Source organism: Falco rusticolus, chromosome 8, assembly GCF_015220075.1.
Source record: "Falco rusticolus isolate bFalRus1 chromosome 8, bFalRus1.pri, whole genome shotgun sequence".
NCBI lineage: Eukaryota > Metazoa > Chordata > Aves > Falconiformes > Falconidae > Falco > Falco rusticolus.
The window spans coordinates 15,397,354-15,424,568 of NC_051194.1; positions in this window are offsets into that span (position 1 = coordinate 15,397,354).

The following is a 27,215-nucleotide window of genomic DNA, read 5'->3' on the forward strand; positions in this document are numbered from 1 at the left end:
TGTGAGACCTGGGGCTGCTCAGCCTGGAGAAGAGAAGGCTCAGGGGGGTGGGGGGTGGCATGGACCTCTGTGTAAAAATACCTGAAGGGAAGGTGCAAAGAACATGGAGCCAGCCACTTTTTGGTGGTGTCTGATGACAAGACAAGAGGCAATGGGCACAAACTGAAACATAGGATGTTCCCTCTGAACAGAAGGAAAATCCTTTTTTACTGGGAGAGTGGCTGAGCACAGGTTGCCTAAAGAGGTTCTGGAGTCTCCATCCTTGGAGATATTCAAGAGCCGCCTGAGCTCAGTCCTGGGCAGCCTGCTTTGGGTGATCCTGTTTGAGCAAAGAGAGGTGGACAAGATGAGCTCCAGAGGTCTCTGCCAACCTTGACCATTTTGTGATTCTGTGAATAATAACAGTCACACTTTCATAATGCTAATGTTTATATTGTGCAACTTAGAAACAAATTTGGTAATTCTTTAATGTAGAACTTGTTATATAAACTGAGGCAATGGCAGTTCCTGCCTTTTGTTTACAGAAAAGAAAAACGTTCATAAAGGTAATTTCCTGCTTTTCACCTACCTATGAACATTTGTAAGTACTATTGTATAGATGAGGAAAATCAGTTGCAAAACACAATTTGCCCCATTTTATTGTGAGTTCCTGACAGTGACAGGAACACCATTAGTCTACTGGCTTAAATGGAAAGTGGCAATATCAGCGGCTTATTTATACACAGTTTCCATGCGGTGGAGTGGCTTGGAACAGAACCACAACCTTCGCTTAAGTCTCCTGGTTCTTACAGCTTTAGCTAGACTCTTAATCTTGTTTTGATGCATAGTTTGTCTACATGGGTTTCACCTCACACTTAGAACTTCCTTACCAATTCCTAAGCTACTAATCTTTTGTTCAAACTGTTGACTTTGTAGCTTTTCATCTCTTAATCTTTGATCCATTCATTTTCTCATCTATCTTCTGTACCTGCTTTACCCTTTTTGATCCATTCTGTTGCTTCCCCCAGTTGTTCCTGTAGTACGTTTTGTGCCATCATCTTCCCTTCAGTCCTTTTCCCTGAACTACTTGGCCCAATTTACTTTATTCTTCTATTCAATCCATTGTGTCAAGTTCCTTCCATTTCATGCTGTGTGACAAACAGTTCTTAGCATTCACCTTTTATCTCACACACTATTCTGGCGTGTGCGCAGATAACCCTTTCTATTAGCTAAACCCCGATATACTGGGCTCAAATTTGATTGAGTCAAAGCACACCACATGAATACTAGCAAATTGAGTCTCTTATCTTCTGAAATGAAAACTTTTTTTCTCCTACAAAAAATACTGACCCTGAGAACATTAAGAGAAGCACTTTTTAGGGATGTTGTTAAAGCTTGAAAACTTTAGATTTTTTTAAAGAGTATCGCAGTAAAACAACAGTTTGTGTATAACATTAACATTCCCATAGGGATCTCTATGAACTTGGAGAGGAAGGTAGGTGACAATGTTTCTGTTTTACAATGGCAAGAGAGGAGCGCAGGAGGTTATTTATAAAGCTAGCTTTAGCTTGGCCATTCATCTTAGTAAGCTTTCTTGGTAGTTAAATAAAAACTAAAGGTTCCTCACTAGGAGATTTCCTTTCAAACAGGCACCTAATTTAGCTACTTCTGACTTCTCCTGGAGCATTGTATCTTTCTCACCTACTATGGGGGCTGTCTAGGAAGATTAGATGTATTATGGTAATTTACCCTGAGAGGAGGTAACCTTCTTGTCTAATGTCATATAGAGTGTGAGTGGCAGAAAATGGTCTGAGCCTTCAATCTCATTCTCCTTCCCCTTCCATACAGCCCCTGTGTGCAAGCAAGATCTCCTTCAGTGCACAAGGAATTAGTTCATATAATGGAGGTCTCTTTTTCTGTCTTCAATATATGAATTTTCTCTCTCATTATTTTTTAAAATGTTACACATCTGTAGCACATTAATTTACATGTATAAAATCAAAGCAGCTTCAAGCATTTTCTTTTTAATAATTCAGTCAGCTTATTTCAGAGGACTACCAAAGTAAGACGTGATTTTATTCACTGATCAGTTCTTGAGGTCGAGATGTTCTACGTAACATGTGAATTCTTGTTTTTAGCTTTTTTTTTTTGAGACATTAAACAAGTGTATTTACAACTGAGGAGAAGGAAAATGAGTTTTTCATTTAAAGGACTATGAGATTTCCTCATTTAGAAATTTCAGTATTGCCAGACCAAAGTGTTAAGTGTTAATCCCGTTGCCAAAATTTAAGATTGGCTTCAAAGTCAGGAGACTGATCTTTTTAATTTTTGTTCTTCCTTCTGATAATGAAGATGCAAAGTATGGTGTTTTCCAGATTCTTCTTTAGCTAGAAACTTATTTTAAATTTAAAATAAAAAGTAAGTAATAAAATGAAAGCCAAAATATTTGTGCATTTAATCTAATATTCACTAAGTATTAGCATAACAGTTCCCTGTGCAATCATATACAATTTCAATTAATTGTTTTAATTAAATGCTGTTTTAACCTTCAGTCTTGACTTCCACTTTTGCTGTTTCAGTCCTTAGTGGCTGTTCTTCAGCTCTATTATTTTCCACCTCCATTTAAATTAATTTCTGTTAATACTGTATAATGTAATATTTTTATCTTAATTTTGTTATTGTATTTGAGATACCCTATACCACCAGTACTGTTCTTGAATTGGAATTTTTTCATCTTGACTGTTTGATTTCTACAGGGGGTTTTATTTTTAAATGTTCCCCAAAGGCATGCATTTATTTCAATGACACTCAAATGTTAGTTAATTGTGTAAAAAAAGGATTAAAACATCAGAAATCTATTTTTTTTATTACTACAAACATATAATTTTAGCCTATGGAGTGTTTCTAATCTCAGATTTTTTTAAAAAAAGAGGAACATGTGATCAATCTATATTCTGGACTTCACTGTGTGCCTCTGGTAACTTTTGAATTGCTGAACAATTCAATCACACTTGAATGATTAAAAAAGAAATCAAAGACAGGAAGTTTAAGCAAGATTTGTGAAAACTAAGGTTCTTGCTAGAAATATCCTGTTACTGTCCCCACGGTGCAAAAGACTGCTATGGCATGTCACCCCTTTCTTACCAAGAGTGAATCCACGTCAGATATGGATTTTGGAACCCCTGCTTCATTAGTTCTGATGATCACAGAGCTACTTATAAGCCAGTTGAGCAGCACATAAATCCACATATTAATTTCTCATTGTGAACAATGCAGAGAGAAAGCCTGTGCTCCTAGGAATACATGTGTTTGTTGTGCATGGCTGTATGCACACATTATAGTGAATACAGATAGACTCTGCGTTCAACTGCAGCAAACAAATACTTGGTCCCCTGCTGTTTCCCTAATAGCTTTTATTAGTGGTCAGAGATGGCAGTACTTACATTCTTTTCTCATCAGAAGAAATTGTTCTTATCTTCTCAATAGGAACCGTATATGTACAGTTCATTTGACACAACCTATAAAGTTGCACAACAGAGTATTTTTTTTCCTTCTAATGGTATCATTTTCATCACAGTAGATTCAGCCTTTATCCTCCAGAACTCAAAATTAAGGAATTTTAGGTGTCTTTTTGTTTGGGGCGGGTTAGTTTGTTTCTGTTGGGAATGGGCATTGTATTTTGGGTTTTTTTTTTTTCTGGTAATTCACACAATTTTTTGGCTTTTTTCTCAGTGTCAAAACTCAAAGACAGTTTCTGCACAAATGTGATTTGACACTGTTTGAGATAAAAGCAGGATTTTTAATTTAGGAAGAAACCCATGTTAAGTTCTTATAATGAATTCTAAGATAGAATTCATTTCACAGCATCACCAGCTTTCTGGATCATATCAGCTGTTTTCACTTAATTGCATGTCATGTAAGATCTTACACCATATTCTCCATGTATTTTACTTTTCATTTCTTCACCTGCCTTTCAAAGGCAATTTGTTATCTGGTCCTCACTTCCATAAAATCTTTAATACACTTATCCTTACAGACATCTTCACAGTTAATGAAATCACAATAGTCACATTTTACATATTGTAGAAATGTAGAAAACACAACTGCAAGGGATGTCAAGAAGTCAAGAAGCTGTCTACTCCATCTTCCTGTGTTATGATAAGATTAACTAATGTATGTGATAATCTTAACAAATATTTGCCTAATTTGGCTTTAAAATCTCCAGTAGAGATATTCCACAGCCTCCAAAATCAATCCATTCCATTCCTTAACTATTCTTACGATAGGAACACTTTCTCTTAATATAAATCTGAATTTCCCTCATTGCATTTTAAGCTCATTACTACTTGCCATAGGTACTACAGTCATTAAAGACAGGTTAGTCACATTCCCTGTGCCAAGTTTCACATTTGAAGGTAGGAATCTTCTCTCTTCTTACTCATCTTTAGTCTAAACAACCCAGATTATTTCAGTCTGGTTTTATATGCCATATTTGCTAGAGCCATGATCCTTTCTTTCCTCTGGACCCCCTTCAACTTGTCCTTTAAAATTTGCACCCAAAATGCAGTAGGCAAGGCTTTAAAAACACCTGGTGTAGTGACAGTTACATGTGGAGGTTGCACTCCCATGTGACGTATTGCAAGAACACAATACTGTGGATATATCGCAAATGTTCAGCTTGTGATCTGCTATAACCACAGTGTCATTCTTTTTTAAGCTGTTACATCTGTCTGGGTTCTCCAATGTTTATTTGTTCACTTAATTGTTCCTCCTAAACTACAGAATCTTAGACTTTCTTAACTAGATAACTACATTTCATATAATTCAAGCAGTTTGTCAATCTTCTGTATGACAAACTGGTTTTACCAATACATTTGTAGTTCCTCTCTGCTGAAAGCTTTAAAGAAATATTCCTTCCGTTCCATCAATCAGCTAACAAAACCTGCTTGTATGGATCTGCTGAATTCTACTCCATGCTCATCTCTTTTAACGACTGCTTTAAGTATGTTTTTTCAACCAGTTCTATGCTCAACTTTATACAGCTTCCCATATCAGCAGCTTGCTTCTGAGAATGGCATATGAGATAGTGTTGCAAGCCTTAATAAAGTAGGGTATATGATATTTACTATGTGTCTCCTATACAGACGGTTTTATCATGTGAGGTAACTACCTGTCACAATTTACTTAGGCAGCTTCTATCTTTCTCCTCTGCTGATGAAGTTACACTTTTTTTTTCTCCAAGTGCTTCTGAACAAATCCCTCTATACTGAAACAACCGTATAAAAGCTGTGAGCACTTTTAGAAGGGCACAGAAGCAAGAAGGAGGCAAAATCCCATCTGTGTGGAAACACTGAAGACTTTGTGTACCTTCTGTTAAAATATCCTATGTAAGTCAAATGTAAGTAGTCCAAGCTGCTTAAGCTCTGTAGACTCAAGACAGAGTGTATCGTAGCTGTACAGTGCCTGCAATACTGACAAACTGATTCCATTTAAGAAAGGTTTCTGTTCCCTTAATATATAGTTTGGTTTTGCATGCATTATTACTATAAGCCTGACTCTAGCTTTTTTAGTGAGAATATTAGAGCTCCTTGCTCCCATTTTGAAACTACCCCACTGATGCTAGCAGACAGATTTGTTGTGTAATTTACAGCAGACATGTGGGCTCAATATTGTACTCTTCCTCTTCTACTGTGTGTCATTTTGGCGACCCCATATTTTCTTCTATTTTCTGGTAAGCTCGTCATCATAGTTCTTTTTAAAGTCAAAGCAGTAAGTCATCTGGCTTTGCATCCTTTACCATCTTTTAGAATTTTTTATGCCAGTCTTACAACCATAAGCACTTCAGACAGAAGAATACATCCTTGAACTGTAGCTGGATTGTGCCTAGAGAGATGAGACCAGAGATTATAAGAATTATTACTAACAGAAGTGCTATATATTTTCCACTTCTTTGCATTTGGGATTAATATAGTGATGAATTAATTTTCCATTTGATGACTGAGAAGATTAATTCGTAAGCAGTTTATCTCTGGAATCCTCTTTCAACATAACATAAGCAAAAGTAGTAACATGCCCAGTTAGCATTACTTGCTAGTGACAGTTTGAGCTAATTTCAATTTCAGCTATTAATCTCAGTATAATTTTTCACTAAGTTTGTTAGCTGACAACCTATGTGATAAATAAATGGTATCGCTATTTTAATGAGCTATGAAACACTTGATGGTCAGACCCATGATGCACAGGATCTGCAAATGGCAGGATATTTACTATAAGGTTATATATGTTCTATAGTAGAATGAAGGTATGGATGCAGATGTGATCTGTTGTCTCCAAATCGTACTCTAAGCGTAAATGATTCAGTGGCCCCATGTCAATTAAATTACTGTCGGCTTTTTCAATTGATGCTCAGGAACTGAATATTGTTTCAAAATATCACTTGCTTTTTTCAACATGATAATGATATAAAGGTAAGTCTTTTTTTTTTAATCAGTTAGAAATAGAACACATTTCCCTTAAACTACTAAGTTTGCATAGCTCTCTTACAGTTTCCTTCCTTCCACGTATTCTGAATGCTCAGCCATCACTAAAGTATGAACGGGAAGTGCAGACTTCTTTTTAATTTGCAATATGTCCTAAAGTCTTCTATTTAGAGAAAACAGTTGATTTCTTTACCCCTACCTTTTTTCTGGACGGGAATTTATTTTGAAGAGATATAAAAGTTCATTGATTGAAAGGTAAAAGGTTTTGGCAACAGGCCTCCCTGTTGTGATTTTTTTTCCCATACTTTGTTATGAAATTTTGGATGTTTCTTTGTATTTATAAAGTTTTAGCTTACATTAGGAATGAAAAGGCAATAAATTAATGAGTTTATTGACATCTTTTCCATTTTTCCCAGCCTCTGTTACATCCAGAATGATAAACATCATTAGAATGTTTAAGTGGTAAACTAAAAAGATGGTACTATGGATCAGCTCAGGTGATACTCAGTGAAATGCTGCTTATTGCAATGACTACATATTGGCAGGCAGGACAATTGCAGAAGACATTTATGCTTTTAGAAAATAGGATAATATGAGAAAAAAAGTTCAGCCAACAGGAACAAACAAACAAAAAGAACAAAACCAAAAAAACCCTGGCATTACTACATTATTGAATATTTGTTCCAGCCATTTAAAAGTGGTTCATACACTTATTTCAAAGGTAACATCAGCTTACTTCACTATTGACCAATGAGTCAATATTGTTTTCTTTAAAAGAATAAATGATTAGTTTGAATCTTTAGAATTTCAATTCCATGTTACTAGTAAGCAGGAGACAATTCAGTTTTTAGAAGAATCATTCATTATTGACAAAAATAATCTGTCCTAGAATTTTTTGTTCAACTTAAAGTTATGACAACAGGTGGGTTTTACATAATATAGTGCAGCATTTAGGTTTTGGAGGGTGTGAGCATCGTGAAACATTTAAAACATAAGTAATACAGTAACTGGAAATTTTAATTACCTGTAACTGCAAATAAGCCAATGGATTGTATATATACCTTTTGAAAAGGCCTGTGGTAATTTATTTCCCCTGCTTTGAGACAATTGTGTTTCATTTTTTTCCTTGCTACACACGTGAAGGACTGAGAAGTCCAGTGTCCCTTTATCTGTGGTAATAAAGCAAATCAACTAAAGAAAAAGAAATCTATCTCCCAAACCTTTTGCATAATTCTTACCAACTTCCAAGTTCTGGGAATACAAGAAAGAAATACCTAGTATGGTGACTGAAAGTGCATTGTGCAGAACTGCATGAGCACTGAGGGTGATTTAAATAAGGTTAATATAGTAGTGGTTAAAACAGTATGTGAAAGTTGTTTGCTGTAGCTTATGTCCTGTTTGCATTCTCATTCTGTGCCAAACCAATTCTCTTGATGAATATAACTGAGAAGTTACGTGTGCCAGTATTCAAAAATTTTATAACATAAACTAAGTGCCAGTTCTTCTTGAATATGATGAGAAATAATTCATAATGCCTTTGTCAGATTATTGGAATACATACGTATGTTTTAAAGCACAAAGTATAGTTGCAAAATTTGAAGAATTTGCTTACATACCAAGAGACTTAAAAATGTCAGGAAAAAAATTCAATTGTCTCCAGTATTTCAGACTTGAGAAAACTCACTGAAAATTTGCCATCATTGCTAGAGATCAAAAGGTGTCCTTGTCATTTTCAGAATTAATCACAGGAGCTTGACATACTTCTAAGGTAATACTATGAAAAGAGAGAAACTTTGCCAGAAGTAAATTTATTTTTCTGTTTAAGCATTAAAAGCTTGAATTTAAACTTTTAACTGTCATTATAGAGAAGTTGAATGGAATTTACCTGTCAGTAGATTAATCATGATTGACTAATTGGCTTGACAGTTTACTGCCAGTATTATGATAACAAGCAGTCCCTGTCCCAAGTAACTTGTAATGAAAGAGAAGACAATGGTAGGAGGCAAAGGCAGAATAAACGCTGTAACTCAGGTAAATATAATTCTAGTTCCAGAAGAGACTTCTGGGGTTTTTTTGTGTGTTTCGGTGTGTAACAATGAGAGGGACTATGGTGTAGGAAAAAAAATATTAAAGGAGGGGAACTTTGAAGAAAAAAATATGAAGGGAACAATGCTAGGAAAAAAAGGAAATATGTAAAATGAAGTTAAGATAGTCAACAGAGAGAGAAGAAAAAGTGCAATCATATTGTCTTTGCAAGAGGGAAATTCATTCAAAACCAGAGATATTTCTCTTCACAGCTACAGATTTGTAAATTATAGACCTATAATAATTAAATAGGAATTATAATATGTATTTTTTTCTAATACGCAAATAACTGACTGCAGTGTGTCATCAGCATGTAATCATTAACAATTTTTTTATCATTAAACCAAAATTAGTTTCCTTAGAGTAATTAATCAATTAACATTGAAGAATGACACAGTCCTGAAAATTCAAGTAATTTATGGATAGCTTATGATCACAACTAGGGGTAAAATATAAGGATTTTTCTAGTTACTGATTATTGGTTGAGCTTTTGTCTCACCAAAACACATTAATTAATTCTCTGTTTTGAATTTGAGTCTGTGTTTTGGGCTTTTCTGGTGTATTTTCTTTTAGAAAGAGTGACAGAGTGAGCTAGCACATCTTGGCTTTGTTGTCTGTGACCTGGCAAATCAAATGAGCAGGACACAAAACAGCTCCATGCTATTTGCATTCTAAATCTGAATAAAGCACTATGCATTGGGTTTGGTAACACAAATAGCAAGCAGCTCATGAAAAACAGATCCCTGTTATTGTTAGAAAGTGTCTACTGGATATTTTTTATTTCTCAGCTTTTTTGGATTTCACAGCTGCAGCTTTGGTGATGGTTTTTTTTTTTCCTTGTGATTTTAAGAATAAAATGCAGGGATACCAACTAGAGTAACTCCCACTTCTGTGAGTTCTAAGCCTTGCTTACCTTTATTGCGTTACTGGTATTTTTTCCCCTGCAACTATATAAAGATGTTCACATGCATAACAAAAGGATAATTATGAAATTCACATAGAATTTTCGTTTCTAAGAACAAGTATTTTGAGAGCCAGAAGGCACTGTGAGTACTTTATGATTACATTTACCAGCAGCATGACAACATACACTTCAGTGTATTCAAAGGAAAACATAATCAGGTAGCCAAAGGAGGACAATTATCTTTCATACTAATTGGCAAGTTCCTTTTAACCTTTAATTAACTGTGAATTTTCAATAGGTCTGAATAGTCTTGTTAGGCTTCTTGCTGATAGAAGGTCATGGAAATATCTTTTCTCCTGATTGCACAGATGCAGTATAAATAAAATATAGGTGCATATACAATATATAAGGTCATAATCCTCATTTGCACTTTGAAGTGCATAAAGTATGAAAATCTTACACTGCTGAAAGCGCTGGTGCTGCCAGGAGTTTTTACTAGTAGCTTCAAAAGAAATTTCAAATAGATTTTGCATTCTCAGTTTGTTTCTCTTGGCACATTTTTGATACAATCAGCAGCAGTTACTTGAAAGGCTCAGAACTGATTAGCATAGAGCCTAATATGCCTTCTTTAGATGCCACCCTAGAGAATATTCCCTGCAGAGCAAAGGTTAAGATGCACAGAAGAAACAAAACGCCGTTCTCCTGAGTGCTGAGTTATTCAGCATTCCAGAGACTGCTTCCTCCAAGATGCGCTGCTCCCTTTTGGTGGGTGGTTTATTATAGAAAATACAAGAAATGCTACATTTTCAAAGCATTACTGTCATATTATCTCTGCAAACAGATATTTGACAATGCAATGTGTTCATGTTCATATGCATTTGTCATATAGACTGATGTATTATGTAGCTGCAAATTAAACATCTAGGCATATAGTGGCTAGGAAAGGGTGTTAGAAAAGAAATGGTTTGGATCAAAACCCCTTGTGACACAACATTTTGCAGGTGTACAGGCAGTAATAATAAGTAAGACCTCAGACCATTCCAGTCATATGGGTTACATTGATTTGTTTCCTGATTAAATAAAACAGGTAGCAAAGCCATATGCATTATGCATGGGATGAACAAGCTTCTTGTTTCCAGCCTTGGTCAGATTCCAGTTAAAAGGCAGCGGGGAATCCTATGACAATGGTTATTGAGTCCTTAGTATCCACCTTGCTTGTGATCAACTTTTTCATTTAGTGGTGCTTTTTGCTTTCAGATTACAGTCTCATGCAGCTCACTACATTGAAATATCTTTGCTATATATAAATGTTGTTAGAACAAAATTTTGTATGCTTGTAAAACTTTTTCCTAGTCAGTCTACCTCTGAGATGCCTTGTTTCTTGTTTGAAGCATCATTCACATATGCATTCTTTGGTGTCTTACGTAAAATTGTTTATAGTATCTTGTCAGCAGCAACCAGGTGACCATCTCTTCATGTTAGTGGATTTTCTGATTACTGGAGGCATAATGAAGAAAGAGAATACGTGCAGTATGTTACCCAAATTGCTGTTTCTTACAGTTTCTCCCAAACATGTGGGGGCAAGAGAGATGGTGCAGCCTTATACATAGGAGAATGCAACTCTGTGAAGGGAAAAATGGAAGTCAGGCTACCATGGCTTCCTTTTTTCTTTCTATACAGAACCAAAGGCCTAGCTTTTCTCACTTTTGTCTTATGTATTGTATGCATAACCTCACAGAATTAACTGATGCAGCCCTTTGACCTCACTATATATGATAAAAACCTATTTTGATGAAGAAAGAACATCTGCTAGACAGTGCAAGAGCTCAGTGGCAAACTGGTTCTTTAAACTGCTGTTGTGGAAAAATTTGGACTACATTTCTACTGTGTGTTGAGTAATGTTAGTGACAGTATAAAGAATAATATTAAGGAATAAGGACTTAGGTAGGATGTTTTGCCTCTGCCAAATATGTACATATCTCTCTCAAATGATGGATGTTTTTTTCCATTATTGTTTCATTCTTAATATCTTCTTAAAAAATGAGAGAAACAAATCAATTTTAACAAAATAGGATCATGACAGCATTTGAACTTACCTGTGCAGTGTAAAAGATATACTTCAACCACAGCAGATCTGGTATTACTCTCTGTATGTTGCTCTTCTTTAAAGTATAACCTAGAAAACCAAATGCACTGTTCACGATCAATCAGTCTTCTCCGCCTTTGGAATCAAGGCTATTCTTTGGAAAGTATTTTGTCTGCTAAGGGCCAAATGGCTAATAGACCAAAGGTCGTCCATGCAATCTATATCTAAAATAAGGTGGCTATATCTCACACTGTATGCCATCCTCTTCACTCCAGCAGGATTCTTGACAGTAAAAGGTGTTGAATAGTCCCAATAGAGACATATGCTGGGATATAAAGAAAAAAGTGTTTCTATCAAGGGAAAACACATTACAAAGTTACATACTAAGTGAATCAGATCTTTTCCTCATACACAGAAGAAACACTATGCCATGCAAATAGCGTATCTTCTCAGCGGTGGATTAGGAAGGAACAATCATTCTCACTGGAACCCTGGAGAGGGGAAAATAAAACATTTTCAGATATTGCTAAATTTGCTTTCTTGGATTTCTTGTGATATGACAGGCCAGATCATTTTGGCTGTTCTCACATTGATGAATGTATTTCTTTACAAGTAGTTCCACTAAAAAAAAATAAGATTATTCACTTAGGCAAAAAGCACCTTCAAAATGCCAGATAGACATACAAATAGGAAGAATTTGTCACCACCTAACAGCATTATTTTACAGTCTTTCCTTTGAAAAGAGTGTAAGATGCTTTAGGGTTCTGACTGCTAGGTTGTAACCAATATGAAGCTGTTTGTCAGTAATTGCACTTCTTTTTCAAACTAAGAGCTTTCCAAGGAAAACACAGATAAATGAACAGAATATTCTTGCCATGCCAAGACAGTATGTAGGTTGATTGCTGTAGTGGTTCAGTGGAATACTTGTATGGCTGGAAGACCTCTGCATTGGCCTTGAGGGAAAATATTTGCCTAACCTTTACCTAAGTTTCTGTGGATGTACTAATGTTATTGTTTTGCTGCATTTGAAAGGCTCTAACAATAGCTAGAACACCCAACACACTCCTTTTTCCCTAGTCATGTAGCAAAATAAGACTGTGTAGAACAAATTCATTCACTTCCAAAAACAGGAGTATCTGCCCCTTTTTCATTTCTTGCAAGGAAATAGAGCATAGTGCCTTAAGGGGCTGACAAACTCTCTTCCTAGTGATAACTATAGTCTGTCTAGACCTGAGAACTAAGAATTTTTTTTGTAACCTAGACTAGTGATAGTATTTTACATGGGAAAATTAAGTCAAACTTTCTACCTTCTTCCTAATGAAAAAAAAAAATCAAGCAGTAAACCCCTTCATTTTATCTCAAATGTAATTATATTTTTGCAGCAATCTAGGCTTACTGTAGATCAGCTTGAGAGTCCAGCACATTTCTGCAGCAGCAGCTAAATAAACAAGACCTGCTGTAGGTCCCTGTCATGGTATGATATGAAACAAAGGATGGAAGCTCCCTATTTTTCTCTGCTGCATGGAGATTCATAAGCTCGGACATATAAATCCTGTTCCACACTTTTAGATGCTCTTAGCTGGCACTGTCTGTGTACTGTGTCATAGCTAATACAATTCTACCTCTTCCATAAAATTAACAGACTTCAAATTTCATGTCTAAAGGTAGAGGCAGATGAAGATGAACAGCAGCAGGTTTCAGTTTCCAAACAGTTGTTGAAATAAATTTTCTTTTTATATATTATTTGTCTTTATGGAAATATCTCTGGCAATATTTACCATAAATAAGTGTCTTACAAAGAAATATCAGTTCTTGCTCTGTATAGGTTTAGCAAAAAGCTATGAGAAAAATATATAATTACTTCAGTCCAAATTTTTGTTTCAGTCCCAAATAATTTATTAGGTAGCTTTAAAAAGTCAGAGACAAGAAGCTGAACAAAATTGAATTTGAAAGTCAGAATAAAGTGGTTATCTGTTACTGACTGCATTCTCTTTTGCTACTGGAAAGATGATCTTTCTCGGGTAGCGGATATCTGTCCTGAGCCATAAGATACGCCTGTGTGGTAACAGGATAAACAGCTGCACTCGTTTAGGGAGTAATTCATCACACAGCTACGGACTGTATTTTAGTCTTTTCTAAAAAAGGTTTGCTGTTACTGTTTGTTGTCATGCAGTGATGCTGAAGTACTTGTCCCTCACAGGGACAGATTTTATGAGCTGTTGCCAAAATATTAAGTCAGGAGTCTGGAAGATCATCGATTTCTATCAAGGATGTCTGATATTACAAAAGAGTTATTTCCTGACAATGTGAAGCAGTTGGGAAGCAGATCAGATCTTCCCTGTCTTCGGCTTTGACTTCTGTAAACTGATCAAGAGTTTGAGTGGACTAATGGAAATTCCTCTGATATTTAGAACTGGAGAAGGGTTAATATGGACTGGTAGCTATCTGCCTGTATGGGTCTGTAGTGTCAGGATGGAGAAGTAGTGACAGCACAGGGTGCAATGGATGTACCAAACCATAAATCTGTAAGAAGCCCAAACAAGATTACTTCTAAAGTAATATAAGTATTAAATCCTGGGATTTTTTATGACTAGGAAGAAAGCAGTCACAACATCCTTGCTGAAAACCCATATAGGACATGAGAACATTTTTACCTTCAGCTTTCTTTCCTTGGGGCTTAGCCGCCTATATTTCTCCTTTGAAAGACAGCATGTTGAATGTAAACAAGCAAGCTGTTATGAAAATCAAAGATAAGTCCATAAGCAAAGTGTGATACACCCTAAAGTAAACAACTGGATATAATTTAGCAGTTAGACTAATTTTACAACACCTCATTAGGAAAAAAAAAGAACCTTTAAAAACTGAGGACCTTTTTTTTTTTTTTTTTTTAATCTTGCTTTTTCTTTCCCTTTAAGACAGTGATTATACTTTTGCTGCAGAAAGCATCAAATACCAGGTCAAAAAACACCAGGTGGTTGGGGTTGCTTTTCTTCTAGTCTATGTTTAAGGGTTTGAGTGTTGTGAACTAATCGAGTGATCATTAGAGCTGTTTTCTTTGCATGTCACTCTAAAAGACTGGCTAAGAGTGCTGCAAGATGCAGGTGCAAGCAGAAAATTAATGAATTATAAGGATTGCAGTGATGGTTTGTGAAGCATCATTTGCTGGTTATAGCTACGTTAATCTGCTTTGTTACAGCTTGCTTTCTGTCTTAGAAGCATTCTCTCACATTGTTTCATTTTCAAAGAAGATTCCTCTCAGTCAAAGTAACACTTCCTTAATTTTCTTTGGAAGAAGCTCATTTCTGTTATGTAAAAGTAGCTATTGTTCTGAAGGAAAAGATTATTTAAAGATGCTAATGTATTATTAGATGTGAAACTTCTTTATTTGAGTAAAGTACACTTTCAACATTATAGGTGTTTCTTCTATATAAAACTAGGCCACTTTTCCCACTGTTATCTAACTTTGAAATGGCTCATCAAATCTAGGACATAAATCATTCTTTTCATATTTGTATTCTATGTCATCAGCTCTAGAAAGCTAATGGGTACAGTTTCAAACACTGGCATTTATTGCCAAAAAAGCCAAGTCTGATTGTTTACTGTCATGTTCTACTGCTCCCATTGTAAAGGACTCCATTTAGTTGGGAGTATGTTAGTGCATAAAGAGAAGCTCCCGTGGGATTGCTTGAAACACACCCTCAACCAGTCTTTGACAGTACTGCCAAACTCTTGCCTGTGGAAGTATAAAGTTCTGTTTAAAAAGGTGCCAAGTTATTCCTACATTTTAAGGATTTTACTAGCTGCTGCTTAAGTACACCAGGACATAGAATACATGACCTCTTCCTTTATTATCCTACCTCCCCTGGTGCTTTAAACCATAGACACCATCTTTTTCTGCAGACTTACAAGCACTAGAACCAGTTGTCATAAGTCAGCCCTGGCAGACAGTCATTGACTGAAGTTTTCACCCAACCTCATTATGTTTCTAAGAAGCAAACACAAACCACAAAATTGTTAGAGGAGATAAGATCTTGACATGTTCAATTTGTGATTAAACTGAACTGTTCCTTTATAAAGAAGACCAACAATATCTGGAGAAGGTTGAGTGTGGCTATATATTCTGAAGGTTAAGAAGTTCTAAATTTTCATAGGCTCAAAGGTAGACAGAAAAGTCACAAATATCTGCAAAAGGCATTTGTTTTCCTCCACAGACACTGATAACTTGTAGAAATATGAATTAATCATCCTTCTGCTTTCACTGCATACTCATCTTCAGGGTTCTGCCTCTTATCAGGGCAAAGATTAGAGAGGCAAAAGCCCAGCTAGAACTCAGGCTGGACACTGCTGTAATAGATAACAGAAAAAGTTTTTACATTACAAACAGAAGGAGGGCCAAGGAGAACCCGCATCCTTTATTGGATGGGGGGGCAGAACATTGCCGCAAAGGATGAGGGAAAGTCTGAGGTACTTAATGGTTTCTTTGCCTCAGTCTTTATATAGCAAAACCGGTTATCCTCTGGGTACTCAGCCCCCTGAACTGGAAGGCAGGGATGAGGAGCAGAATGAAGTCCCCACAGTCCATGAGGGAAATGGTCAGTGACCTGCTGCTCCACTCGGACACGTGCAGGTCTCTGGGGACAGATGGGATCCACCCAAGGGCACTGAGGGAGCTGCTGCAAGAGCTCGCCAAGCCACTCTCCATCATTTACCAGCAGCCCTGGCTAACTGGGAAGGTCCCAGCAGACTGGAGACTAGCCAAGGTGAGGCCCGCCTACAAGAGGGGCAGGAAGGAGGATGCAGGGAACTACAGGCCTGTCAGCCTCACCTCGGTGCTGGGGAAGGTGATGGAGCAGATCATCCTGAGCTCCATCACACAGCACTTTTCTGATATCTTATTGACCTAGCCCTATTTATGTAATTGCTTTGAACTATTTTTCCCTCTCCGACTATCAATATAGATTGTGAGCTCTTCAGTGCCAGAACTGCCTGTGTCTATATGTTTTGCAGATTCATAGAATAGTTTGGGTTGGAAGGGACCTTAAAGATCGTCCAGCTCCAACCCCCCTGCCACGGGCAGGGACAGCTTCCAACAGGGCAGGCTGGTGAAAGTCACCGTCCAGCCCGGCCTTAAGCACTGCCAGGGATGGGGCATCCACATCCTCTCTGAGCAATCTGCTCCACTGTCTCACCACCCCCACAGTAAAGAATTTCTTTCTAATATCTAATCTAAATCTGCTCCCTTTTTGTTTAAAACCATTACCCCTTGTCCTATTGCTGCATGCTTGTATAATGCCTAGCATGGGGAGGTCATCATATTATTACCTAGGCACGACTCAGGTGCAGATAATAATAACAGAGCATCAGCTGGCTTGCCAAGAGAGTGCAAAGCTGTGAGCATATTTGTTTTAGCAAGTGCTTGAAAGCATCATACACTCTCAAAAAATTTAAATCAGGTTAAGATTTTGTAGAAAGTTTGGGGAGGTTATGCCACTATTCTTCTCTAATTGTGAATTACTAATGCTTTGTTAAAAAGAGTAAGATTCCAAAACGTTATAAATGAAAAAAAAAATTCAGTTGGGTTGCTAAAAAATGCTTTCAACTCTATAGAATCATACAAAGAAAAGGAAAAGAAAATCCAGAGACAGGAGACCACACTGCTGCAGTCTTTGAACATATAATAATGCTAGTGCCAGACTTCCCTACCTCGGAGTGCCAAACTGGCTCTTATTGTAATCCTCCCCTTTCCTAGTGTTACACTCAGCAGTCAAAAAAAACCTGGAACGATTGGAAAGTGTTGATTTATCTCTGGGGAAGTAAAATGCCAATGTTTAAAAGGAGTATAAGGAGGATGCAAGTATAAGGGAAAAATGAGAAAAGAGAAGGGGGAATAGAAAAGAGAGGAAAAAGAGAAAATGGGATAAAAGCAGAGATACAAAGGAGCAGACAGTGCAAAAGCATATGAAAAAGAGATAATAGAAAAGAAGATTTACTGTGGAAGTAATAGTTAAAGTCAAAGGTTTGCCGTCAGTTCCTACTGTGCATAAAAATTGCATCTTGTCTCAGAGTAATTTTCCATCCTGAGTATTCAAATGCTTGTAGAGAGGCAAAGATCCCCTTGGCCAAACTTTGCCATTGAGTTACATTCTAAGTGACCTAAACCAAAGACAGTATTATTGTAAAGCATCTGTCGGTATGACATTTTACCAAGTATCATACACAGTTTTGAGACTCAAGGACAGAGTAAAATGCAAGCAGACACACACACACAAAAACCCAAACCAAACCAAAACCCACAACAAAATCAACCCTGAATGAAAGATATAAAGGTTGCTTGTATCCATACATCATCACCAAAAGCAAACAGACTTTCAAGAACAGTCATGTTCGGGCCATGATGATAAATTGTCCTGTGGCACACAGTTAGTACAGGAAATGGCTCCTTAGATAGAACATATCTAAATAGGATTTGCCCTGCAGTGCAATATTATTGTCTAGTGCAGCAGGTGAAAAACTTATGTAAGGACATCTTACATGTTACCTCTACTTCATGTCCTAGGACTAGTGCTCAGGTGTGAAGAGGCCAAGTACGAGCACACAGAAACAGTCTGGAATCTCTGCTGTTAGTTTCACTAATCAGTCATCAGGGATCTTGTGGTTTTTTTCCTGAATGGTCAATATTTATTTCTAAAGAAAATGAAGCGTTATTTCTGTTATGTACTAAATTAAATGCAGGAAAAATGTCATTCCTGAGTTTCTTTAAAAATATAATGTTATGCCTTGAAGAAAGGTATTTTTTGTTCTCTAAGAATCACACTGTAAGATGCAGTGCGTTCTTAAGCTCTTCATTCACAATAGCTCAGAATGTGACTCTCCCTCTATTAGGTAAAGCATAGGAGCTCCTGCTACAATCTGTAGTAACCCCACTATCTGTGGGTGAATCTGCAATATTTTGGAGAGCATCAGGATCTGAAGGATCAAGCTGATACTCAAAATAAGAACAAATATGTTATATAACATAAAAACATAGATGTATATACATATATAGTTATATATATGTATTTACATATATAGTTATATATATGTATTTACCAAAAATTCCATTGATCGTTTCAGCATTTTCTTGGATTAAAAAAATCTATCACAAAAGGCAATACCCCCACTTTTCTCCTTAAAATCAATAATAAACTGTTGCCTGAAATGAAAGATTTTAAATAAAGCATATAGATTCTGAGAAAAAAAAATCTTTTATCAAAAATAATTTTTTTGTGCAGGTAATTAGGATTTTGACCTGAATTTAATGACCAAATTAAGAAATAAGTGGGAAATTGTGTGTCCACGGCCCTTCCCACCCCCACAGTGTCCTGCTCCTATTTTGAATCATGCCATAGGTACCTGCCAGAATGTTTCTAATTTTAACTGGTTGGTGATTTAGTGTTACTTATTTTGAAAGAAAAGCTATCAGAAAAGCTTTGCAGGGTTGTTATCATATGGGAAAAGGACAGCAGGGGTGTGCTGTGTATGCTGCTCTGGAAGTATTCAAATTTAGCAGCAACCTGAACTTTGATGCAAATGATTGCACCTCTGGTGAGACTGTGAGCTTTATGTTAGGAAATGTTAGTTTACTTTACAGAATTAATAAGTGTGTGCATAAGTGCAATTTTCAAGTGTTAAAGTGGTTCCTTTTACAGTAGAAAGGGAAAAAATCTATCCAGAACATATTTACTTTTTCCTCAAATTAATTGAAAAAATCAAACTTTTTAGTAAGTACAAATAAGATGGATGCAAAAATTACAGGAAACTTTTTAAAATAAATACTTTCTAAGGTATGTGATAATTACACTTCCTTGTAAAATATGGAGAGGCCACAACAGCCTTTCCCCTTAACTTCATTATTTCATTCCTTGTGGGCAAAATTCTTACAGTTTGCAGGAATGGTCAAGTCTGTTCCTCAGTGCAAGTTCCAGTTTGCCCCAAAGTACATAACACAGGGTCAGGAATAGGAATTAGTGCAAAAAGACAATATAAATTGTTTCAAATACCATAGTTGCAGGGAAAATCTGGTTTCTTAATTAGGACTAAACATTTTTATCTTAAGAAGGTCACAGAATCTCATCTGCTGTGGTATCTGTTAGATTATATGCAGCGTACTTCTTATTGCTTCATTGTATTACCATTCCTTTTATGAAATATCTGTTCGACAATCACATTGCTATGATATTTTTTTCTCTTTAGAAATCAAAGTTTTAATTCTGAGCAGGTGGCTGTTATTTGAAAGGAGGAGGGGGGAAGGGACAGGAAAAATCTTCAGTAGTTAGAGCCTTTCTGTCACTTTATATTTGACAAGGGAAGTCTTTACAGGTGATTGAAATAGTTCACTTTGTGCAGGAAATTTGTAATATTCCTGTCGCTTTCTGCATGCAGATGACAAGCTGCTGCCAGCTGTACAGCATCGTTTGCTGCAGCTTCAGGGACTTTAGTGATTTCCATCCATTCAAATTGGTCCAAATCACTGAACTATTCCCATCTCCAGCATTTGTAGAGCCAGACCAATTTGCCCTTATCACAACAGAGTTGCCGAAGGCTTTGTGAATTACAAGCTGTTTCTCATGTTTATTGATGGACTGATATTTGGGAAAGGACCAAAATATTAATAGTAAAAAAAGTACAGTTCATTTCCATTGGAATTGAATTTTTCTTTCTTACTTGTTTGCTTTTTACCTTCCAGTTTTTCTTTTCCATTTTTGGGGGGATGGTAGGGGGATAAGGGGACATGTAGAGCTCAGTTTCTAAATGTAAGACCTCTGGGAGAAGGAACTGAAGCAATTGAATCGGATTAGACAAGCCAGCAGAACAAAGTCACATTCCATGAGGTTTTTCCAGCATTGAGTAGATGAATAGTAATTATTTAAGGATTAGTGCAAGTCTAAGATGTGGTCCACTCTGAATACTCTTCACCATATATAAACAAAAGCAAGATGTAATATATGCTATTTAAGCTTCTTTTTATCTAGAATAGATTTCTTTTAAAGCTGCAAGAACTTGAAAAAATCCTGCATGGTGAGTAAGCACTCTTACTGTTTTTCAATAAAGAATTAAACCCTTTAAGCTTTAATTCTAAAGAGATTCTAAAGAGAGCTTAATTAAACATACTTACTTTAGCTTTGAATTATGTCCACCCTCTTTCTGGTGGCTTTTGGTGGTTTTTTTTTTCTTTTTTGAAGTACATTAGGAACGAAGGGAGGAATATTTTAAAGTGACAGGTTCAGTTGTTTTTTTAATGGTTTATGGTATCCATATTTTTTGCAGTTTCTTAGGTCTTCCAGTTTCACAATCATAATTGCTTTTGGCCACGTCTTTAAAAGCTTGTAAAGCTAATTTTAAACTAAGTTTTGAACCCCAGTTTTTCAATTAACTGTCTCCCTAGTGATCAATAAGGACATTAGACCATAGAACCTCCTGACCGACCTTTGAAGTAAACATTGTGTATTTTTTTCATTTCAAATTCTATCTCGCAGTGCATTGTAAAGATTACTCTGGATGCATTGTCTGATAGCACCACACATATCAGAAGAATCATGCTTTGCAATAAGCTGTAGTTCCTAGGTGATTTTTCTGGAGAACCATGAAGTAACATTGTAGGAGATGAATAAAGATGAGGTTATAGCTGTGATTCCTTGTTCCTACATCATTTTGGGAAGTATTTGAAATAGTTTTCTTCTTCAGGATTGGATTGCTTTTATTCCCCGAAGGCCTCTGCTTTTTGCTTCTTTTCCACACACTTCATTTAATAAAGCTTTTGTTGTGGTTTTGGTTTCCCTCCTGTCTCCATATTATGAGATAAATGAAATAAAGAGTAGATCAACCACCAGGTGATCACACTGTGGATTTACTGAGAATAACAGGGATTTATTACTTAAGCATAAGTAAAACATTCATCTTCCTGAAAATTCATTCAGGCACCGCTTTTGGGAAATTCTACCATTCTGACCTTTACATGTCATTTATATGACATTTATATGACATTTTGTTATGTCATTTGGGATATTTCTGGTGCTAGATGTTGGAGAACACATATTCTTTTTTTAATTTTTTTAATGCCTTATTCACTAGATTGTGTTCATTTTGAGCCAGATAACCTTCCTTGCTCTTTCTATCGTCTGTAATTACTCAACAGGTTTGAATGCATTTAGACCTGTGAATTTTTAGAAGTTATGTTCCTTTAGAGGCTACGATCCTGTAGTGGCTAATTTCCTGCGAATGTTTGATTTTATGAACCCCAGGGGGTTGCAGTCAGGGGATAAACATTTGGGCCAGGACTGAGTGGACAGGAGGCAGAATCAAGATGAGAGGGCTTGGGGACAGAGCCAGAGACCAAGTTACAGGAGCAACAGGTTCAGTTGTTCAGACAATCCTTAACAGTAATGCATAGGATGTCTATTCACAGGGCTAATGGCACTATAGTCAAAGGAAAACAAAATATATGAAATTTCTTTGTATCAATTAGAAGTTATGGAACATTTGAAAAAATAATAGTGTGTCATGTTGTTTTTTTCTTTCACAAATCCATAGTTCTCAGTACTTCAGGTAAAAGTAAACATCTCTTATTTCCCCCCAAATAATTACTTTTCTGAAAATGCTTGCTTTTAAAAGTTGAATGCAATCAGGAGCAAAATTCTATGAATGTGAGCATTTCAAACGATGATTTATTTTGCTTGTATAACAATACATATCAAATCAGTGGTTTGTATTTTCTGTACAACAGTAAATATGTCTGGGAGATTTGGCACTTCCATTAAAAGCCTCTTTTAAACAGGGTGTGGAAAATCTAACAAAGACTGGAAAAGATTCAGAGTCTCTGTTTGTGGAACAAATGGAGATTGTGACTTTGAATTAGTGCTTAGAGATAATCTTCTATTAGACCAGTTAATGGAACTGGAAGAAATAGACAAATCCTTCATGTATGCAAATTCTTCTATTATAAAACAGATGATGCAAGCTTGACACTAGCCACAGATAAAAAAAATGCTGTAAGTTTAATATTTATCGCTTACATCACCTGAGGAAAAAAGTAGTTGAAAAAGGTACTGAGGAATAGAAGAGATCTTAGTATGAAGAGAAGTTGATAAGGTGTTCTGCCTAGGAAGCATAATACTTGAGTAACCTATGAGGACCAACTGCATTAATAGAGTGGGATGATAAAGACGATGGCCTTCCTACAAGGAACTGAGGAAGGGCGTTAGGCCAGCTTCTTACACTTGGAGGATGGATGCCAAATTCAAGGTCTGTTGAGCTTTCAGTATGCTGTAGGGAACATCTGTGTTTGTTGACAGACTGATAAGCCAAACGAGATTTGACTTCTTATGCTAGGAAAAAGCAGCCCTGAAATAAACAACATACAGAAACAAAGGATTCACACACACACAAAAAAAATGTCAGTGATACAAGTTAGGTTTTATCTCAGTACATATCTCTCAGCCACGAAAGGAAGTACAATTGCTACTAACATAAAAGAGGCAAGATTTGCTACTGTTGTAATACAGTCCGGAAGGGCATTTACTGAGACTGAAGCCGGGGTAATTGCCTGTCTTGGTAGAAGAACACGGCACTACCCAATATGTTGCATTAGCAACATGAAAAATATTAATACAGTGTTGCAACCTTTCATTTGTGATCTCTGATGCCAGTTCTGATGAGCGAAGGTCTAAGCCATGGAAACTTTCCGCCAACTCGGTTTTGATCAAGAGATGTTTCTACTGTCTGTGTGTATCAGACTTCTGCTATAATTGGCCTTACCAATTTTGTCCACACTTCAACTGTGCAGAATATGTAGCACACCGGTAACAGGCTGTCTTGTGTTGATAACAAGCTTTTTAATAAATCACTCACCCTTCCTATAATAATAAGACTTTCTGCTGTGTTTTCTTCTCAAAAGTAAAGAGAAAAATAATTCTGCCACCTGTATTGTCATTTTCTTGTCTGTCTCATTTTCATTCTTTCGTGGCATGACATGGTGCAACATAACAATAAGATAGAAAGGAAAACTGCTGGTTTTCTTTATTTTGCTTTTTACATGGCACACTACTGTTGTTCCCAAGTCACAGGACCAAAGAGAGATTCAACTGGAGAACAGGATAAGGGGGATGAGGGTGTACAGAGATTACCAGAGGGAGGTAAAGGAGCAAACAAAGCAACGCTAGGCAAAACATGGAGGTAGGAGCTGTTTAAACATTAAACAGTATTTTCCAATTCTCAAAGATACTTCATCATGTAGCTTTTTCTCTTGTAGAACGGAGCAGGCTGTTGAAAATGCTCAGGTTTTAAGTTCCTCCAATTGATTACCTACCTTTTAAATTTTAGTGTTTAAACCACTAATAAGATGTCAGTTAAGGAAGATGTAAGAATAACAGCATATTTGTCCACAGAATGAACACAGTAGAAGCACACATTCCCTACATGAACATATTGCCACACTAGTATTTCAAAATTCCTATACAGACGAGACCTCTTTCCTTTAATTAAAAACAGATCATTTCTTATTGAAATGAATCACAGTCAAACATAGACCTTTGAAATACTTGTGAGGGTTTCATTCATTTCAGTGGGCCTTGGCTACAACCCTGACACACTGTAGTGTCTAACAAGCCTGCTTTAAAGAGCAATAAGGTATGTAATAGTACTTTTTATAATGTGGGCAGCTAGACATCACCTTTCTTAACATTTAATCTTCACAGGGAATAGGCTCAGAGGTACCTGGAAACCAAAGAGATTATCATATCCTCTCTATCTAAAATCTGTCATTGACTATCACAGACATGAAATGTAATCACTTTTGTTTTCAATTTTCTGAATTTTCCTTCATGTTGAAAATCAAACTTCATGATTATGTCTTCAACCAGGAAAAAGCCGAATTTGTTTATCTCACAAGTTGAGCCTGTGCTATATGTACAATTCCATAGTGTGTACTTAGTCTTCTGTAGTCAAAAATAAGTCTACATTGTCAACCCTGTATTTTAATTAAAGCTGAATTTTTATTTTTTTTTTTAAAGAAAAAATGTACAAAAGTCGCATCACATAAGCATCAGAGCATCCAGATGAAGATTTTGAAGGTCACTACATCTGGCATTATCTTGAAGCTGTTTTCAAAGACATAGTTAGGGAGTGGGATTTTGAACATCTTATAGGCACATAAATTCAGTAAAAGAGTCTAAAAAATTCTCCCTAGACAGTATTTACCTGCTTAAAGAGCACTGAAAGTCTAGCTTTAGAACATACGGGACCTGGATATAGTCTATTGTTCTCTTTTCCTTTACAATTACTTTTTCCTTATCTAAGGAGCTCTAGAATTACACAAAGTATGTGGTTACTACAGTCTTAAACATAATGCTGAACACATTAGTTTATCTGTTGAATTTTAGTGCTGACCAGGAATAGAGTCAAATTTCTTTTCATCTAAAGCAATATTATTATTCCTTGTACATGCACACATTGTCTAGCAAGTCATCCTGAAGCAGCACCTTTCCATTGTTCAGCATGTGTGCACCACACCTTTTACCAAGACTTGGTCTTCCTTTCCCTCCTCTAAGTACATCTGTATCTTTCTCCAGTTAAAATTTTCATTATTTGCCCTATTAAGATTATGATAAACTTCCTTTCCTTATATTACAAAGGATGTTAATGCCTTCTTTCAAATATTTTTTTCTTAAATGCAAATAGTCATTTCTTCGTGTCTCCCAGAAAAGTTCATGCTCTGAATCTCTATAAAAGAACACTGACAACACAAGAGCCTAAATCTGGTGCTGAGGCTGCCTTTGAAGAGATTGTTTCATTTCTGTAGTGCTGCCTTGATTAGGCATCACTTGTCTTACTGGTGTTATGATGGATCCAATTCCAAAATACATGAAATGAGTTCGCAAATTTTGTGCTATCTCTAGCGTCTGCTCTTCTGTGTGGAGTACCCTCAAATACACTGAATTTCCTATTATAACAGTTGAAAGCAGACTTATTCTTTATTATTATTATTATTTTAGTCTGCACACTTACAAAAATGTACTAACATCCAATATCCTTTAGAAGACGTGATTTGTCTTTGTGAGTGAGATAACTGAATAGTAAGAATTTTTAAATATGAAACCTATAATTCAGTCTGGCTGACATAAAATCATACTGGACTGTTGTTCTTTAAGAAATATGCTACATAAGTAACATAATTATTGGATGATAGGAATAAGACTGTAATATTTAGTTAGGGTGCAACAACAAAGCACATTTGGGAATCATTTACTGGAGCTCAAAGAAGATGGATAAAAATCAATATTGCATGTTGCCTACATAGCTATTTCATTCTCCAATTGCCAACAAGCAATAAATTTGTGCTAGAATTAGAATTCTGACATATCATTAATCAGAGGAATAAATATGAAACAGCTTGATGAACCTTGGTATAAGAAACACAATTTCAAATAAAAAGTCATCCCATATGTGTCATTTCTTGCTAGGACTTTATATAATTCAGCAAATTGTATCATAAATTTTGGCAAAAGGGACACTTGAGCTGTCAATTTTTTTAAAGGGAAAAGCTCAAAAGATAGTATTAGTTCCACAACACACTGAATAATCCTGCCTTTTCTACTTCTGTATTTATTTAAATATTGTTTTCAGTAATGAGGGTGTAATCCTAGAGGGTATGTGTGCACCTAATTTGATACTTTAAAGTTACGGTATTTTACATCTCTGTTTCTATCCAGCTATCTTATCCATCTTACTTTCTCTTTACAATCCACATGGCCATTCTTTTGTTCAGCCAGCTATAGTCAGCATATTAATGGACTGATATCAGTAATGAATTTGGTTCACTGAAGGCAAACAAGAATTTTGCTGTCAACCTCCCCAGAGGCAAGGTTGGACTCATTTGTTGATGACAGTCACGTCTCAGCACAGACATCTTCAGAGTTTGTGCCAACACTCCAACACCTCTTTTAAAAAAGAAAAAGAAAAAAAAATTGTCCTTGGGCCAGCAGAATTAATGAATTTTATTTTTTTTTTGGCACTTGTGTTCTTTTTCAGCCCTTTTCCTCTCTCTTAGGATTTCCCCTTCTCTATTATCAGTAATAAGCAGCATCATTTAACTCCACAGTCTGATACTGAATGAAAAATGCTGTTACCCACCAGGCAGCGTGATACTGTAGAACTTCCTGGACAAGGGGTTAGTACGTTGCAAGAACAGGGGGACACTTTTGAAGTGTCCTCTCGCTCTGATCTTGCTGTGGATCAAGAGTGATGGGCCTAACAACAGAAGCTGCAGTTCAAAATGGCAAGGGAAAGCTTTGTCATCTCTTTTGCTACTGGACAAAAAAACTTTTCCTCTGTTCCCTCCACAGGAACTACAGATTTCCACTCACTATAGATCTAGAGTGACTCTGCTCTTCTGCCATGTTTTGTGAAGAAAAGAGAAGAGAGCACCAGCTGGGGAGGAAATGAAGAGTGCAGTCAAATGCCCCTCCTTTTCCTCCTGCTGCGGCAGGGACCCTGCTCAGGCAGCACAGCTGAGCTCTGGAAAATGTAGGAAGGGATGGGGCAGAGGCAGAGGCTTAGCAGAGTGTAACACTGGGCAAGGAAGGAAAGAAGATTGTAAGGCATAAAGTTAGTACCATAGGTCCTGCAGTAACATACTATCTTCAGCCTC